Below are 21,017 nucleotides of genomic sequence, written 5' to 3' on the forward strand. Positions count from 1 at the left end.
AATGAACTACTCATTTAGAATACTCAATCCAATAGACTATAGAGGGTTAAAGTATATGGGGTAGAGAAAATATCCAAGTTACTAGATTACTGAAAAAAATCTGTTACTATTTAGATCATCTTAGGAATTTTAATCTAAGTAAATACTGAAGACTGAAGCGTTGACCTACACGAGACTTTCGAAAGACTTTTTATGGTATTTTGTTTGTTTAGTGCTTCATTGACCCTAATGATTACTCAAACAAGATGTTTACTTCTGTATTTTATTGTCAGACTGGGAAAAAATCTTGCTACGTTACTTTAGTTTTCGATTCCCTGTCATACAACTTCAATGGAGCATCAAAGAGGCCTGTCTAATGTTCGCGACGCGTGACAATCTCCACCCATATCACATATTACATTCGCTAAACAATCTCATTACTTCAGCTACATTATTTTATAAGCCAGAGACCAGCTACGTGTTCTAATATAAATGTGCAGTTATATAAAAAAATAACGCCTCTACCCAAATGACACAATATTTTGAATGCATTCAAAATCTCGAGACTAGGTGTAATAAAAAGTCTTAATTACATCTTATTTTAGGCGAATAAAACAGAATTCGCACGTCACGTAACCGCAGCTTTTATAAATAAAGGCGTACTGGTAAAATGTTGTTAATGAATAGCAGTAATTAGTGTTGCCCCGCTTCAAATGTGTAATGATGTAACCACTTTCGCTAGCACAATGCGAGCCTTCCTAGCATTACGCTGCAGTTTTTGCCTTTCATCTCGTATTTACTGCACTCTGACACAACAATTAAACTTGTTCAAATTCAATGGATTCTTTAGAATTGGTGGACTGAAAAAGTGCTTTTGCATTGATGTTAATTTTCTTTGCATATGCAGGAAAGCTTTATTTCTCTGCTCTCTTAATTACATTTGCAGAAATGAATTCAGTCTATACGGTCATATTTGGAGAAAGGTATTTGAATAGGCAATAGAGTATCACCTAATTATCTTAGCTTTTAATTTCACTAACAACGCTTTGAATTTGATAAAACGGTTGATTGACCAGGCCATTAACGAAACTATACTTTTACCAAAGTATGTCTATCAGTATTACGAGTATTTCTCAATGGTTAAACTAAATACGTTGACATGCGGGTAAATGAACATCCCGCATATAATGGTAACACACCGTATTGATTGCTTAGCATGTGGGACCCTCATACGCAGGTATGTGGAAGTAAATACCTTTTTCTATTACGGAATACGGAGGTTGGTTGGTTTTGCACATTCTAAAACTGCAGTAAAAAACCTTGTATTTTAGAGCCTATTGTTGGAAAGGATTTGATGTTTATAAGTTTTGAGGACGAAAGACTATTACTATTCCTCTGTGAGGATAAAAGACTGCTTTTCTATGAAGGCGTTGATTCCGATTTTCCAGATAAGAACCCAACATGACATTCCGTGTTTAACGGAAGTCAAAAATCATGTTGGTTTAGCCATAAGCCAACTTGATTTGACTTAACTTAATTTTGACGAGAACTGTCCCTACCTTGTAGATTAATTAGCACCTTCACACACGCTTATCAGTGTTACCATAGACTACAGTCCTACAGACACCGACCTCCATCCATCAGGTGTTGTTTGCCGCGCTTCAGGCCGTGACGGATCGCTATGGCTGACCCACATTCGAGACATATGGCTGGGTAATGTCACCTTGTAAGTGACTTTTAAATGGTTTTTAATGATGCTCCTGTTTTGTGTTGTTTTTGTGAAAAGTTGTGTGGTTATGGAGAATAATTTACCATTTTGGGGCAGAGAAATTTCTTTGATAGTTGTTTTGGGAGTTTTTGGTTCGGTCTTTTATTTGTACATTGCCAGCCAGTTTCAGCCATTGAAATTTTGTACTCAAAAGTGAAATGAGACTAGCATTTGAATTGTAATTGTAGACTAAAATCAATCAAACATTTTTTTTACTATGGCACTGGATCCTTACACATTATACCATATAAATAATGTGGATATAGTTTATTGAACTTCAGACAGTATTTAAGATAATTTACATGTACAGCGACAAACGTGGAAGTTCCTTTATGCAACCATGGTATAGCAAAATGATTAATGCCTGACTGGCTGACGTATATTTCCTCTACTTCTCACCAGTGATAAGTAGCGACATTATCGTATTGACAGCCAGTATCGACTATCCATAGAGAAAGTAGCGTGTGTTAGAAACTTATGTAAGCTCATTCACGCTCTTTTGTGATTTAAGATCTCAGGTTTGCGGTGAAACACGTAATTATGAAATGAGCAATGTCGTACGGGAAATCAAGGTAGCAATATTGTTTTAGTTTATAGTCGTGGTTGTGTAGAGGTTAAAGCATCAGAATCTGAAGTATGAATATGCGTGTTCGATCTTTGTAATACATATATTTTGAACACCCAATGACTAAGTACCTAAAGATGAAGGAAAAAGTCTTGAGAAAACCTGGATTTAAAAGAGTAAGTATGTTGATTATCGCACATTTCTTGTCAGTATGAGAAGAGACCTATGCCCATCAGTGGTACAATAAAGTGGCTGATAAATGTTACGTTATTTATCACTATCAATCTTCGTGCGAGACTGTTGCACTATATTTTGGCATAGCGTCGAAAGACTGGTAGCAGCATACACAGGCATAATAGGAACACCATAAAAGGTCATGCTTAGACTATTTTAGTTTCGAAAACGAGAACATGGGTCACTTCTCACGGGGCTTGGCATCCGGGTCCAATGGCCTCAGACCTTTGCCGTTTAAGCCACACAACAATCTCTCCAGATCAATGTAACATTTCTAAATATTATCGTACGTTTTCTTCAGTTCTTTGACCGTTTAGTTCAATGCCTCAGTTAACAGTTCTAAATATTTTACGCCTATTATGAAAATATTTCATCACGTTCCTTCTCAGTGTTTCGGTATTTTGCGTCACGTACAGCTATAGTTTTCGATGCACGCCATTTAATCCGTGCAGGTACAATAAGGAACAGTTATTACGTAGAAATACTTTTTGTATCGCAACTGGTCAATTGTGTGTAGTATGTATTAATAAGTCTGGCACAATAGTGCGTTATTGTATTGCTAGTATGAAGGGTTTACTCGATAATCGCAGTTTGCGACACAGTTTGAAATGTGATAGGCTTCGGAAGTATGCAGCCAGTGACTTGGTTCCACGTGATTACATTCTGCAAATAGGTGCGATTTAACGTTAGCCTCTTTCTTGTTTTTGGTTTGAGATAGGCCGTAAAGAAAAATTGATTCTTTATTTGAATTACGTACAGCCTAACAGTTTCAGTCAGTACAAAGAATGTTTTTTTTTGTAAGTCCGTCTTGCGTCAGCCGTCAAATGCACACAATATGGGTACCTCGGAACCACCAGAATACATACATAATACATTTTATATTGTTGTTTCAAATGGGTGTGGTAGATATCCATGATTTTAGTGTTTTTACAGTTTACAGAAAAGCATTAATCATGTTATCATGAAAATGTCAAGCGACACACAAAAACATTGAAATTCCGGCCGATAATCAAGTTCACCTAGTCTTGCTGATAAATTGACACGGTTATATATTTTATATATTTATAAAAATAATATGGACTTTAAAGCTGAAATATGTTTTTTTTGCTGTAACTTTTGCAACAAAGTAATCATCTCGTTAACTGTTCTTTCGTAAACTCTGTTAAAATTTCAACAATCTGAGATTTCTTACTTGAAACTTCACTGCTAAATAAATTGATGTTGCCCAGTTGCCCTATTTAATTATAAGCTTCCTTATTACCAAAAACACTGGTCACACTCAGCTGCACCTGGTTAGACTGGAAGCCGACCCCAACATAGTTGGGAAAAGGCTCGGGAGATGATGATGAATAACCAAAAATTCAAAACAAATTACATGGGTGTACTAAATTCTGGAGGGAATATTATTTGTATGGTTTTGTTAATGCTAAAAAACCCATTTCGCTATAGAATAAAAGTTACGCACAGATTATTTACGCCTGCAGTTAATATGCGAACCGCACCGTTTGCGTTTACAATGCAGCTGCTTTCAAGCTGACTTTTACGTACATTTAAATTATACGATTTTGCTCGTTGATTATACAGATGTTTTTTTTTTATTACCTGGAATATGATGGGATGATTTTGTAATATGAATGTTAATTTTAGCGCGTAATCGGCAGGTGTAATAATTGGTCCTTGGAAAGTTATTATTTTTCTTTTGAAATATTTTGATTTGGTCTTGAAGTTAGTTACCAGCACGTAAGCTTTGATATGAAATCATTGCCATACTTTTAGTTTCCAGACTCATTGTGGCGAGATTTTATCACATTTTTGCTTTCAGCACAATAAAGTTAAAGCCGTGCAATTCAGCGGCTACAATCGCTGTATTGCGTTGCGCCACACATTCTCTCGCGGGTTCCGAGTCCCGAGTGTCGGCAGTCAAGCCAGTCGAGTCGAGAGCGCGCAGCCGTAGCGTGCGTTGCGCATCGAACGCTAATTCCACATTCAAAAAATTGCGCCAATTTGAAAGTTGACTAAAAAGTTTTAATTAGTGCGGCATTTGTTCAGTGATCACGTGACATTTTGAGGATTCGAAAAAGGAATTTTTTACTCTTTTTATTTGAGTGAGTATTTATTTTTTTATTATGGTTCTTTTTGCGCGCCACATTGTGCTTTGTTGAGTTTTCTTTGTAAAAATGCTTTATGAGATTAGCAATGGTTAGTTCTTGTATGCGGAAACTAAATTGCAATGTAGACCGCATAAATGAGGTTTCCTTAAATTTATGAAAATATTTTTAATATGACTAAACACGGAAAATGTTGTAGTTTCGCGGATATTTTAACATATCTTATTCTGCTAATTAATCAATGTCACTATAAATTATGTGTCAAATAAAATAACAATGGCTCAGACATTTTGAACAATACCTTTATAAAATTTTCTCCTTGATAATAATTATTGTTACTACCAGCTAAAATTTTACGAAACAAATGTCAAGAAACAAAGTCTTTAGTCAAGGTTTAGTTCAAATATATCATGACAGAAGAATTTTCTAATTGGCCAAATGAAAACGTTGCATGTTTTCATTTGTAATTACAAACATTGTTATCATTTTACTCACTTTAACGTTTTTTTTCTGTAATCATCACATATTTTTTTTCAATTATTTCTTTGTTTTCTTATATCACGTGGTTATGGGAGATATTCACTTTGTATTCAGCTTAGCCATAGACTAATGTCCTAATTGGATCTCCTTGGTAAAAGAATGTGGCCTTTTTTGCCATCTGTACTGGCCAGTTTAATCCAATCAGATTAACTAAGTAGTGTGTATTAGAAAAAGTATTGTATCCGGTACAATGAGGCGGTAAATAAAATCGTGTTTCATTATAAATGTGTGTATTTACTTTATCTCAATTATTATGATATTCAGGTGCTTCCATAAATGTTGTTAGTTTTTGATACGGCAGGTGTTTTAAGTTTTTAACACCTGACTTTTTATCGGTCCTAGAAATATAGATTATGTGAATGGTATTTTAACAACTTCTAGTCCAGAGAGTAGTAAAGTTTTCCTAGAAAGAAAATGTTACACAGATAATATTTTTGTGTAAAACCTTTTTGAAGTTAGCTGTCATTCAAACATAATTTATTTTAAAATGTCAGGGAACGTAAACATTTCCCCCACCATTTATTACTCTTCATATGTTTGTTATTTTTTTACCGTTATACATATTTATAGGAAATGTTTAAGTGTGTATACTCATTGGTTTACTCGCCCTGAGCCCTGACTCATCTTATAACATCCATCACAAGGTCTGTAGGCCGTGGTACTTTGTAGTGATGTGTCATATAACGTAGTGTTAATAATAATCCTTCACGCTAGTTAAGCTTTATAAGCTTCCATAACTAACTGTTGATCTATTATTATGACAATAAGTCACTCAAGGTGAGGAAAACCTACTCGTAATATCATATTCAGAAAAACAATATTGTTAGTAATTTCATTGTTTTATTTCACGCAATCAAATTAACGTGGTCAACTCAAGCTGTACGTGTAAGAAGCGAAGTAGATCGCTTTGTACTGAATTATTGTAACTTTAACAAGATCCTACAATTAATAAACTAAGTTGTAAGACCCGCAGCATGTATTCGGTAACACATCATAAAAAAAGTCTAACAAACTTGACAGATTGCTTTTTTATTGACAAAGGTGCGGCTCTTTCCGGCCTGTGAAGATTTCGAGTAAAAACTATTTTGTTTAAACCTTATGTCACTAATCAAATAATGGAATCGGCTGACGAATGGCTGACGATGACATGCCGAGTGGTTTTAAGTGGCATTTTACGATTCATAGTCACTGACTTGCATTGCTTTCTCTCGTCATGAATTTTAACATTTTAAGACATTCTTAATTTGTTGCTTCTTTAGGTATTTTAGAAAATCTGTAGATTTTCATTTGTTATTATCCACATGATCCAAAAATCAAAATTCACAATAAATTACATAATATTGATTTTGTGTTTAAAAGTAGAATAAGTCTAACTAAAAATTGTAATGCGTTCATTATAAACTGTTAGTTAATCAATGAAATGAGTCAACAAAAAGTTCTTCTGATATTTTAATAGAATTAATGTACAATTACTTTTTATTACTAAGTAGTTGTAAGTCATTTTAAAATAATTAACTTAGGACCAGCTGCATTAGAAACCAGACCATTTTAGTAAGAGTAGATTGCGATAGAATTCTGTACCAATAAGGCTTGTAATCACATACTTTGACACGGAATTTGGTTCATTACCTTAAATTGTCGTCTATTTAGATCTGAGCTAATGACTAAGTCACGTTGTTTATATTTTAGACTATAATATTCAACACTATAGCTTCTGCGAGCGGTTCACCCACTCCCTAAGGGAACTACATATTTCCAGCTCACGGATAAAAAGTAGCGCAAATTGATGTACCTATAAGAAGCATTGCCAAGTTTCATCATCAAAACCTGTCCAGCCCTGCGTATGAAGAATTAAAAAACACACACAAGCTTTTATCTTTATAATATTTGTGTGTTTCTGATCTGAATAAATTATTATGTATTAAATAGGTACTTCAAGTGAAAGACATACTTACATTTTGTAATTACATTGAGTACACATGGGCTTGGCAAAATTCTAACATGGGCTTGCCACTTTATCACCAGGGTAAGGCTTATCGTTAAAATCATCAAAGTGTAATGGCGTAGATATTAACTGTAGATAACTTTCAGCACGTTATTTGGCAATTATGACACGATAAATGTTAATGCTTCATTTACTATTATGCCTACCCCAATTAATTACCTCAATAGACTCTTGATGAAGTTATTGACATGGTCACTTTGAATGTTTTAATTAATTTTAATACATACCAAAGCTGTAGTTATGAAAAAAGAACTAGTTTATTCCTATGCAAAATAGTAGATTTTTTTCTTTCTTTACCTTGCAACACTCACGGCTTACACCATGAAGGCTGCATATAGCATATCTATGAATCGCGACAGTAAACTAGTGAGACATAATTCCACATTACGTATGCATGCAAGTAATTATGTATTTAGATCGATATCGATAAAATGTTGTTTACCTCTAACGAGTGATACGCTATTATGCGAACCAAGGAAAACATTATTATTGCATTGTTTGTAAACAAATTAATTTCCAATGAAATGTTTATAATCTGTGTCATTAAAGATACGAGATAAGATAAAATATCGTATGATAAAGATTTCATTAATCAGGTCTCAATTAACAAGGTTAGCGAGATTAGCAATTTTCTTAAAAACAATGAAATCTTTTGATAATGTGTTTTACTGTTAATATTTTTGTTGATTTAGAAATAAATATCAATGTAAATGAGGGGTTAATGCGGGGAAAGTAGTACTATATAATGCTTTAGTTAGAAATTACTAGAAAATTCTGCTGTCCCCAAAAAATTACATCAAATATAAAAAAAAACGCGTTTTTGGTACTTTGGGAGGGGTATAATATCTCTAAATCCCTACGTGCAAGTGCAACTTTATGTTCTGGACTTCGATTACGTATCAAATTATCTATAAGAAATGATATATTTCACCTTTGCACCAAAAAAATAATAATAATTTGTTGACCAGTGTTATAATATTCGTATAACTAAAACTGTTTGTCTCTGTTATCAGATAGTAGGAACTATTTTATCGCATTGCGTCTCAATCTTGCGCAGTTTTTATATTTACATATGTACCTACAACAATGTGGAAAATAAATATGAATATAGATAAAGTATCATCTTGGTAATCCTTATTCAAATAAGCGCACAGGAGGCGTATGTAGCTATAAATTAAAATGGTTTTTAATAAAAATAAATAGATTGAATGAACTTTCTTAAAAAAGACTGTAAGCGGTTTCCTGCACTTAACTTTTTAAACTTGAAGATTGTATCTTTAAAAGTCATATATCATAGACATGACCTTATCAACAATATCAGGCCTTAAGAAAAAAACTATTCAAGAGAGACTCAATTTTAAACCTTAATCAGTTACAATATAAGCTGCTATTCCATATAAGTATGGGATTAAGGCGAGGCAGAAGTTATTTCTTACATTTTACAATGAAGGCAGTTCCGTGATAGGAATGGACAGCCGTTTGTATGTTAATTCTATAGAAATATTTCGGTATGTATGCTGCCTCAGCCCGAGGTTACCGACAAATAACGTTTAATACTGCGTCCTGCAGACGGATGAAGGTGACAAGGTTCTGTCTTTAAAATTTTATTTTCCGTACTATAGTATGCTTAATTAGTAGTGATAAGTTGGCCTTTTAAGATTTAAATAAGCCTCTGGATAGCATGACCTCTTTAGGCACACCTGTGTAACTTGACGACATAATCATGTGCGCAATTTAAGTATCAATTTTATACGGCTCTATCAGACAGTTATATAATTATTTGAAACACGATATAAAATCCGTGACGTTCTTTCGTTCCAAATTAGCGTCAATAAACTGTATCAGAACAAAAAAGTTGGGAACATATTTTAAAACCTATTGTTCGCTTTTATAATAGAAATGTCAAATCCAACATGCACTTGCGTGACCTTCAATGGCAGTATTTAATTTGCAAAGCTGGGAAAAAGTGAAAATAGTGTGACATTGACAAATTTTGCCGCGGTTTCCACGCTTAATCTCGGAATGGCGCGAAGAAGCTAGATCATTGAACTTTAAGAAGTAAAAGCGAACACAAGACGTGGTCATTGCGAATTTACGAGCATTCGTGACTTTCCACCTATTTCTTGTCAAATTCCTAGATAGATTTACAGTTTATAAATTATCTTTGGTTGCTATTGTTCTTCAGATGAAAATCTTTTATCAGTATTTAGATAAAATCAAGGCTATGAGAGTACGTAAAGTATATTTTTTGGTACAGACTCTTACTACATATGATTTTAATGATCCTATTTTAATATAACATTATGTTTTCTATTAATGCGGATATCAATCGAATATTACACCACACATTAAATTGAATCGGGAAGATCAAATCGATCTTATGATTGACGAACTAGGCTAGTGTGGTGAGATCTTTTATCCATAGAGTATTCCATACGCACATGACACAGATGCTATATGACTCATAAAATTATCATGTAAGTACTCATTCGCACTGGCAACATTGCTCATGATATAATTAATTTTGCTGTTCAATCGAAACTCAGTGTGCTCTTTGTTATATGACTGATGTTTTTGTGGAAAAATCTCGAATAAAGTTTTGAAATACAGTTAGTTGTATGTTTTGTCTTTCGAAGGTTACTGAAATTTTAAAACTTATTTGGGTGGTCGGTTTGATTGTTAAAGCATTCATAAGACATCTGTATAAATATTTAGTAGCCAATAAATGTACACGAACGTGGCAATATATTCAAAAATTCTTACGCATCGCTGTCAACAGGAAACACGTCCAAATTCTGGCAACATTCATGAATATTACACAGACAGTTCATTGGCTTACTTCAAGGAATGGTGCATAACTTTAACCTTACAACATGTGCCAGATTTTTAACAACATTTTAACTTGATATTAATGATTCTTCTAGGTCATACCACAGATATTTAGGAGGGTCTTTCATCTATGATGATAAGCAATTTAGCATGCATAACCACTCTAACGTCCGGGCCGCGCGACCGTTTCTCTCTCTAACGTCCAGCCGCGCGCGGCACCCGAACCACGCGCGACTCGCAACTTCGTCGTAACAAAAAACCTATACAGCTACTGAACCGTAATGGCTAAAATAAAGAAAAAAATACGAAAAAAATGGTTAAAGAATACAGATCAAAGGTAATGATATTTTAAAATCGTTAGTTATAATCTTTGATACTAAAATCCGGGTTAAACATGATTTTAAGGAGAAAAAAACACATTTATTTCTACCATTTTAAAATATAAGGGACAACTGTTGCATATTTTATCAATAAAATATTTTCAGAACAAACTAGGCTTATTACCCTTTCTTCTGATGTATATTTGATTATATTCGGTTAACTCTAAGTATTTTAATTAAATCGAAACAAAACACTACTCTTCGTAATTTTACCGCGATGTCTCCCGCGCTCGAGAAGGCTATTACGAAATTTTCAATGAATTTAGTATATTTCTGTTTGAAAAATGTATTATTTTGCTTATTACGATATTAAATATAATATTTTAATGCAAAATTTGTAAAATATGTATAAACAAAACTAAGATTGGCCTATGACCTTGACTGGACTTTTTTCGAAACAACAATCGTTTGAAGTTAAAATTAGACTAGATTTATCAGCTAAAACTGTGATATTTAAACATCATCGTAAAGCCCAAATCTTCTAGTTTATTTTGATGTATAACACTTGTAAAATAAATAAAACAAAACGACATAATAGTTGACACTTATAAAAACACTTAACGAAACGAACGTCAAACGCGTCAACTGAACTTAAATTTTTTTTTTTTTTTGTCAAGAGCTTGTTACACTACCATCTCTTATTTTTTCGTCGAACTATTTCCTCAGCTATATAGATAATCTGTCAAAACTCAACAAATAATACCGTATTTTAAAATAGATGGAGTTAAACACAACTCATCGCTTTGGATACTATAGTATCCATGGGCGTATGACGCTACTTTTTTCTTGGATACTGTACTATCCACGGACGTTAGAGTGGATAAAGATTTCTGAAGAACAATTAGCGGCACATGGATCAGTGCATAATATTACCTATCTAAAAGCAATGAGCAAAGTTCCATAGATGTCTAACAGCTATGGAATCTATTCACGCAGCCTTGAACCCAAAACAGTGGAATGTTTACGAAAACGAAAGTCAAACGGAACGCGCTAAGTAGGCTCAGCGCGACCTCTATGGTTCACTGCCTCCATGGCTTTGTTTTATTTTTGACATTACCAGTCGGAAATACACGTATTATTTCGTCATAATAGCTGGAAAGCGAACTAGTAGCATTGATAAATTAGTTTAATTCTATAAAAACTGGGCTGCCAAAGTCAAGATCATCATTGTTTAATGTTGATCCAATGTTGTCAAAAATCTCAAGTGTCATTCATTATATAAAAGTACTCTGTGGTGTAAATTTGAAAAAGAAGAAGAGAGTGAGAAAGTGGGGAAGACAACAAAAAATATACCGGACATAATTATTGATTCCTAAGTCAACAGTGCGACATAACAATCTAATTACAATACTGCATAACACGCCCTACATTGCAAAACCAAACTGACGTAATCGAAACCTAAGACACCATCAAACATACTAATTCAAATAACAAACAGGGTCACATTTAAACAACAAAATAGTTTAAATAACATACTGAACACGTATTTCCGTAACAACAACAATGCAGGTTATGATAGGCGTAAAACTGACAAGTTGGCCGCGCTTTCTCAGTTATGCAACCGTATTTTGGCAGCCATGTTTGACAACGGGAAGTGGTACACTGCGCATAGCAATCCGTACCTTCCGAAGACTTCGTTACGTCAGTTTAACTTGTATCGACATGTTTTTAAGGATGGCCATAAAAAAAAGGTTCATGGCAGAATAAGACCAAAAACGTTCTTTGTGCCCAAAATTGCATCGTACATGGGTTCATGGTCAAAGCTTAGCATGTGTGCGTTTGTGCTTTTTGAAGCATAGACAAAGGTTTATGATACCCAACAGGAACTTTTTGAGGAAGACTAAAATAGCATAATATTGAATGAAAATAATTTCTTAACCGTTATGAACAAGATTATCCATTTGAAATCTGAAATCTCAATTTCTTTAATTTTGTAATCGTCTAGTTTCTAAATATTGTACTGTGCTAAATATTTTAGAACATTAGGGTTAATGGCGACGAACTAAAATAAATATTTATTTTATCAGTTGAGTCATAATTAAATGCGGAATAATAAAATGTGGATTAATTCACACATTATGCAAAACAAGTATGTTTTAGAATCACCAATAGAATATCAAAACCAATAGGTATTATTTTATTCCATAACCTTATATAATTTTATGAATATTTTATTATTTATGACCGGTATATCTTGCGAAAAACTCCTTATGAGCTAAAACATAGATTTATATTTTTATTGCTCCGACTTTTATGCATAGGTAGGTATCGAATTAATTTAGAAGAGAAGAACATTGGACGTTTTAATTCGAAAAGTTATTTATAAAGATGCCGTCATTATTTTTAATAATTCGTTGACCTAACTTATGTTTGACACTACGCGACACGCTTGCTAGTTTTTACTTAAATAGTTTGAACCTACAACTTCCCATTTTCTAAGCACTGACAATATTTACATTCAGCAAACTCCTTGTTATGCCATCGGAAGTAACTTGAGGTGTGAATAGCCGATTCATGTTTGTGTACAAAACTGATTACATTGACAATACGTGACATTTGTTCAAATCGATCAGCATTTTAACAAAAGCGGTGTAACGGAGTATCTGTGTCATTTCCCTATGCAAATCTTGTCATGATCATCGGCCATGCTAATTTTATGTGCCAACAAACCTCTTTGGGTTGTTTAAAATTTAATTTTGGAACTATCTTTTGTTTTTCGTTAATGTTGTGACATTGTCACCTTTTGCGGTGACATAAAGTTTTTGCTTTCTTCTTCTTTGGTGAATGTTGACGATTAACTAAAATAAAAAGGACAGTAGGTATGAATCAGTTCTTATTTTAGTTTCAGTAAGAAATAATAACATCGTCAAAAAAAAACTTCTATGACAGTACTTCTAAGTGGGACATAACTGTTAATTCACTTCCCAGAAATTTTCCAACTATAAAATGGTTATGACTCAGAGCTGTCGCATTAACATACATAAACAAACCTACAATTGATATCATATATGATACTAGCCGTTTTCCCGCGGTTTCAGCCGCATCTTATAGTACCTACTGTCCGTATCGGGATAATATATAGCCTATGTTACCCAGGAAGGGTGAAGCATTCTAACAGTGAAATCATTTTTCAAATCGAATCAGTAGTTTCGGAGCCTTCAAAAAATATTTCCTCTTCATAATATTAAGAATAGATCACACTACTGACTGTCTTCTATTTGTCTATTCCTCATAACATGTAACATAACATTTGTAAAGCTCTCGTTAGATAATTTCTATCTATCTAGAAGCCGTGAGATAAAGACTAAACACAATGATGGTAAAATCCCTGACATTGTCATCGTAAGTGAAAATTTATACGCCATAAGTGCTTGGTAAACAACTATCGTGGATTAGATGGCACTTACAGACTTTCTCTGTAAGAGTTAGTCAGTCTTTCTCTTAGATTAGTTGAGTAAATTGTATGAAACTTGTGTCATGTCACAACGTATTTGTCGAAACTGTCATATCAACCTTTCTCTGCCAAATAGGTACTTATTCGTCAAAGAGTCCACGATCTAGTTCTTGGGTAGACGTATTCATACGCATAGGAGTTAACATCTAAAACAATAAATAGGTATAGTTTGTGGATTATATAGTGGGTTGAAGTTGTAGGGTTTCCCAGACCCCAGTGTTCTTAAAATGACGTGTAAAAGTGATGTAATGTCCAACTTGCAAAATAAACGATTTCATTTCATTTCATTTGGATCTACAGAACCGATTAAAAATATTTTATCAATAGAGATTCACGTTATCTGTGATAGTTTCATAGGCTATGTACCTATATTTTACTGCGAGTATGGGAAGTAGTTCCCTCGGGACGCAGATGGTACCACGGGAAACAGCTAAGTATCGAAGGTATTTAAAGGTTCTCATCCACAATTCTCGGACTTACACATCAGCAGTCCCATTTACACTAAACATGTCATTGTGTCACATTGTGTTTCCTTTTCAAATCAAAACATGAATCAACTACTGGGAATTTCTTATTTTCAAACAAGCCCCACTTCAAAGTTATACCAATTGAATTGTACAACTTCAAATGATTGAATATGATTAATGAAAGTGTCTTTTATCAAATTAATAGGTGTATTCACCTAAGCTGTGTACGTTTTCCGTTGAAAGAAAATCAGCTTGTAACGAATTCATAGAAATAAAAAAAATACTTATCATTTCAATTTTTTTCAGGTATTGATGTCTTACTACGTCTTGTTCTAGTCCCGTGGATTTAAAAGGTAAGAAATATTTTTAAATAAACAGCAATTTATCAGAAATTGGCCGCCACTTATAGCACCAATTACTCACCAAACTTATAAATCCCTTATTTCATTGACCCTACTTAACATCCTTTCGGGGATCTATAGGGATCGCAAACTATGTAGGTATCTGACACACAGGATGCTGGATACTTCTATCAGTTAGCCAACATACTCCCACCATGGCTCATCCGGCTCAGGCTGATAAGGCCATTAATATTCCCCTTGAGTGAGGGAATCCTATGGTTGCTTGTTACACGTTTATTTTTGAACTGATTTGGATGAAAATTGAGATAATGATAGCTTGATTCTTAGGTCCATGGGGTATTTTTTATCTAACTGCTAAGAGTAGTAGTTACTGCACAAAACGAGAGAAACCACGGGCAGTATAGCTACTCATAAAAAGTTACCAGTATTTTGAACGACAGCGAGCATGGAACCACACATGTATCATTTCTGCTCCAATTCCGAAACACAATGTTATCGCGCATGCGCGCCGCTGTCGTCAAAGGATGCGTACGCGCACCGATTATGGTTATTGAACTCGCACTTTATGTATTTATTGCTCTTTCCTACTGCTGTTTGATTTTTGATAAGGTGCCTGTCGTAAGCGAAATTAATGCAATTTTTGTTCTTAAAATTATTTTGATTAAATATGCCATTGATGGTCAAATTTCCAGATATCAAAATCGATGATAAATAGACAGACAAAAATCTTGTCAAAAATCTTGTGAAAAGCAATTTCACGGAAATGCAAAACAAATATACAGCCCACGTTAACGGAGCACCTGCTTAAAACTAGATCAATACGTCTGTAGCAAAACAATCAGTCCCTGTTTACATAGAAAATCTTCGTCAGTACCGACCTACGTCAGCCCTTGTACTCTGGTTGTGGTCTGGTTGTTTCTCCCCAGTGGATCTCGTCAAAACAAAAACATACTACTGATGCGTCAGAGGTGAAAATGACTATATTTTTAGACATTGACATATATTCTAGCGATAGACAAGAACATCCATACAAATAATTTACCCGCTATGTCGTCTGTTGACATTTCGTTGACGTATTGTGACATGTAGTCATCCTCATTGATGTTATATAATTGCAGAAGTGTCGCTCGTATTTTGCCTACATTTTTCATTACTCAAAAAGTTTATATCTAAGTGAATTCAAAATCATGTAATATATCAAAAAGTTTATTTATATCTAATTGAATGCAAAATCATGTAATATATTAAAACCAGGAACTTATTTTTAGGGTTTTTAATATTAATTACGATGTTTTTTTTCTTAAGAGGGCTATCACAAATTTTCGCGAATTTATATAATTATTTTTTCTTGAAAGTAAGAACATACCATGGCAAAGTGAAGTCTGTTTTCATTGATATTTTACCTACTGCTAGTTTTATGGCACATCTGTTTCGGCACGATTTTCTTAATCCATAATTCAAGATGGCGGGCGGGAACAAATTAATGCATATTTGTAAAATTGAATTGTAAATGAAAAGTATGATATACAAGCGTTGTAATAGCATGAACAGCGTGTAATTTTACTAACTTGACTCTCGAATAGTTTATATGTGTAAGTTTATACCTTGATATGTATTTTCTATTTTATAATTGTAGTTTCATAGACATCCATCTGACGCAGGTGTCAAAATCGCTCTGATTTGCCATTTTGGGCACTGCATAGTCTGCAGTGCAGTTCAGTGTGGTAAGCTTTTTGTTCGGAACGTTCTATCTAGTACGTATATAGTACATATATATCGATGTTTTTAGACGACCTTCCAGATATGGGTTGAAAGAAACCGACAATCATGAACGTATGGCCAAAAATAAATCGTAAATCTGTTATTGGTAAAAGGCAGTAATATTGAATTTGGTTTTGCGAATGACGTTTTGTATTTGTACGTGTTATTATGTTACAATGCATACCTAAAAAGTGTAAAAATATGACTCACTATTGATATTTTTAATCATAGTTGTAATCAATTGTAATCTGGTTCTGTTTATTTAGGTTTTACCCTAATTTCTAAATCTAAACCAGGATTGCCTCCCAAAATAATGTGTTCCAACAATTCAAAAGTTCAAAAATTTTATAAGTAAGTAATAAGTAGTAGTATAGTAGTCTATAACATGTGTAGTGTCAATCGGATTAGAGTACCTACCTTCCTACTAGTCTGACGACTATCGAGCTAATTCACTATTTCTCATATATATTGCTAAACGAACTTAATTTAATTAGTTGGGGAGGTCAGATAGGCAGTCGCTCCTTGTAAAACATTGGTATTCAGCTGAATTCGGTTGGGAAAAAGGTAACGCAGATGAAGATGAACTTAATTTAATTAGGTACAAACACACCTCATTACACGCGAAGTAGGTCACAGATTAAAAACACATTGGTAATCTGTGGTGATACAGATAAAATATAATTTATAATCCGCGCCCATAGATATTTAACGCGCCAATTGATCCGATGATATTGGCACTTGTAAACTATAATCTATACAGCACGCTATATTGATAGCTCAGATATTGCTATTAATATGTTCATATCACGTGTTTAATCACGTATTTTGACTTGTTTTAATATTTAAACAGCTGTTTTTAATTAAATGTTACATTTAGCAGCGAGACACGGATTGGCAGTCTCCGGTTTTTAGGTTGTCTGTGGTTGTATTTTAGGTATAAACGGCATAGATTAATGGTAGACTAACAGCCAGATGCGATATAATGAAATAATATACCTATCTATTGCTAGTCTTAATATTGTTTTTCACACGAATTGTTTGCACTTTAGCCGTAGCTGTGTCAACTATTCAACTATTCATCTGAAAACATACAATTGCTATTGAAAACATTTTGTATTCCAACTGCCTTTCATCTTTCATCTGATAGAAATGTTATTCAAACAAAAAATATTATAATCGTGGGTTTTTCCCACGACACTTTGTTATAAAAATATTTACTTATATTCATTTGATCCTATTGATGAAGTTTATAGTTGGTTCCCATGCAGTGTCAACTAGTCAAAATAATTTATAAGTGTAAAAATTTCTAAACTTACACCCTTTTGCTTTAAAACCTCATGTTTGTAATCTGTGCCCCCGGTTTTGTGTCACAGTCACAGTTTCATTTTTGGCCTAAGCAGAAAAAATCGCATCCAAATTGGTTAATCCGTTCAAGAGCTACGGTGCCACATACAGACGGACATAGCGATCCAACTTATAGCGTCGGGGTAACTAAGAAGTAACTAAGAACTGTAACTAAGAACTGTAACTAAGAAGAAGCTATTTTTAAGGGATTCTTAAAAGATTGCGAAGTGCAGTTTCTTTGTGATATCGATTATTTTATTATGTCATATAGTGTTGCCAGCAATAATCCAGTTACAGTGCATTTGCAAGGTTTTACTACTCGGGTTTAAGGTATCTAGGGTTATACTTCATATTCTTGTTATTCAATTCATTTAGGTATTTACAGATATTCCAATAAACGTACCACAGTGACAGGTTATCCGAAAAATACCTATAATAAAAAATATTTCATTGGTTTTATTTTACTGCCATCGAGCAAATTAAACAATTAGTTCTATAATTGTATTAAATGGCGCTAATCTTTGCAGAAAGCTAATTAAATTACTGCGACATAACTAAAGGTTTTTATAACTCAAATAAATTAATTAAGTAGGTAATTTAGTAGGCTTTTCATACTACAATAATTTTATGACTACGTAAATTAACTATTAGGCAGTACGTACTTATTAAACCCAAGGCTAGCTAATTTAATAATTGTTAGATACCCTTAAAGGTTAATATTGTGTTTGTGATGGTCTTTTTCATGCAAAAATCTATTAATATAATATTCATAAAATATTGATAAAACATCCATACATCGGAATATCGGATGTGTCGTTCATAATCACATTAAATGAAATGCGTTAATGTACTCGTTAATATATGTCGATTAACACAAAGACAAAAGAAAAATACGTAAAAATAAAAAAAAATGAATCTTTCGAACAAAGTAAATAGAATAAAAATGTGCGAAAATTAGAACACCATATAAAAGTCAGTCATTATAAACAACTGAAATTCTCCCTTGAAAACTGACAGCTGTCAACTGATCTAAACATTCGATACTCCTAACTTTATCTCTGCCTTACACATGATGTTGTAAATCATAAAAACGAAAAATGACTCCTGTGGTTAAACCACTGAATGGATTAGGTTATTTTTTTTACAATTCGCCATAGAATGTCATAAAGTATATGCGATAGGATTTAATGTGATTGTGAACGACACACCCTGTATAATATTTAAGTACTTTTCACCCGGGTGCGCAAAATGCTTATTTCAGGACACAGGTAAAACCACGGTAGAGTAATCGGTGAATAACATTTTTACGGTCAAGTGTGGTCAAAATTGATTTGTTTATCGACACAAATACCAAATAGGTACAGAACTGCTAATGATTGCTAATAAGTTAAACAAAGATGCAGTAGGTAAGTGTGAACACTAATTGAAACCACGCTTGGCATAGATGTTGTGGATTGATTTTAGGGCACAAGAGTGTTTTTGAACTAAATTACTTACCTATTTTATGCTATGTTAGGGTCGGTTCATACCTGACGGAAAATGCGTCGAGCGTATCGTAAATGTATGATTGACGTACTAACGCATCATCGGTTAGGTGTGAATGATTGAATGTTATCGTATATTTGTCTGTTTTGGCGTTACGCGACCGAAAATACGCGACGTATGTTCCGTCAGATATGGTTTTCTTACTGCTTAGAAGGTTTGTGCGTTGGGTACTTAAACATGTACCTACTTATGCTCGTACATTACCTACTTAAGCACAAAAATATGACTCTTTTTCCACTAAACTGAAACTAAATAAGAAGGTGAGCTTGTAAATGTAATTAATACGTATCTATATTTTCTTGAGGTTTGGAAATTCAAATGAAAAGTTTTCAGGATGCGGAGTAACGCTGCAGGCAACACCTATAGCTAAACAATCAAACATTTTCAGTAAACTAACAAATTCTTCTTTACAGACACGCTCGTAAATCTTCGCATAATAAACTAAGAACACGCTCAAAGAAAGTGAAAAAGTATTATAAGGAAAAATCTCATGTAACAGTAGTAATTACATCAAAACGTGACGTGTAATCAGAGGCATGTAATTAGTGCCAAATTATCGCTAGTTACGATATATTAAGCGAATATTTTTAATTAGTTGAAAATGAAAGTCGGTTGCTATTGGGATGCTAACTGTCTTTATACGGCTGAGCTATAAAAATGTCCGTTATATGTGTCTCTCTAGATTTTGAAATATGGTAGCGAGATATAGTGAAAATCGAGATGATTTGACAATCAAAGCTATCTGACAGTTTTTACTTGCAGTTTTGTAACTTTTCTCTGATTTCTCTGAAAACACTGAACCGATTTCGATCTAAGTAGGTTTGTACCTATTATCAAACAAGAGTTTTATTTTACTAAGCCAATGAATATGCAAGCTAAAACTTGCCGCAAATTAAATAAGTAATTTATGCAAAAATCTATTTTTATTACCAAACTCGATTTTGTTGGTGCATCGATATGCACATCGGCTTTGTTAGCACATACATAAATTATGCAACATCTATACTAATATTATAAAGCTGAAGAGTTTGTTTGTTTGTTTGAAAATTTCTTTCAGTGTTAGATAGCCCATTTATCGAGGAAGGCTATAGGCTACTTTTTATCCCGGTACGGGAAGTAGTTCCCACGGGATGCGGGTGAAACCGCTGGCAGAAGCTAGTAATTAATATACAGTGCAACTCCACTAAAAAAACAGATGGTTATACATATATGTATGTATACAATTAGGTATATCAGCTATCACATATCAAGATGTCCTCGCCCCTGAATGATACATAGACATGCCTATGTATATTACTACATAGGTAACAATAACATATCATGTTTCACTATAGTACTTATATATTTATGTACATAAATATGGTCATTTTATTTATACACAGGCGGTTGCTCTGGTTACATCATCTGTTATTGGTTGTACTACTATGTCCATATGCATGGACATTGTTCAAAATATGCCATGACATCATTCCTATAAAGGTCATTTAGAGTAACTGGCAATATGAGGGATTGCCAGTTACCTACTCTTATGAGAGTTCATAGATTGATATATTTTCGTAGCGTATCCATCCTCAGAGCCTTTTTTCCCAACTGTTATGTTAGGTTACCATTAGTTACTGTTATGTTAGGGTCGGCTTCCAGTCTAACCGGATGTAGCTGAGCACCTACCAGTACTT

General features: G+C 33.7%; 1 protein-coding gene across 6 annotated transcripts in view; it reads left to right on the forward strand.

Moving 5' to 3' along the window:
- Positions 1-21,017, forward strand: part of LOC124639201 (SH2 domain-containing protein 4A-like) — a 62,898-nt gene that overhangs the window by 11,583 nt on the left and 30,298 nt on the right. For 2 of the 6 annotated variants that reach the window (XM_047176460.1, XM_047176458.1), the window contains exon 2: positions 14,636-14,682. The gene's annotated coding sequence lies outside the window, so the exon portion shown is untranslated. Of the gene's footprint in view, positions 1-4,451; positions 4,652-6,043; positions 6,074-14,635; positions 14,683-21,017 lie in introns of those variants that run through there. The other 4 variants (XM_047176457.1, XM_047176459.1, XM_047176456.1 and 1 more) reach the window with 4 other exon arrangements.

Source organism: Helicoverpa zea, chromosome 18 (genome assembly GCF_022581195.2).
Source record: "Helicoverpa zea isolate HzStark_Cry1AcR chromosome 18, ilHelZeax1.1, whole genome shotgun sequence".
NCBI lineage: Eukaryota > Metazoa > Arthropoda > Insecta > Lepidoptera > Noctuidae > Helicoverpa > Helicoverpa zea.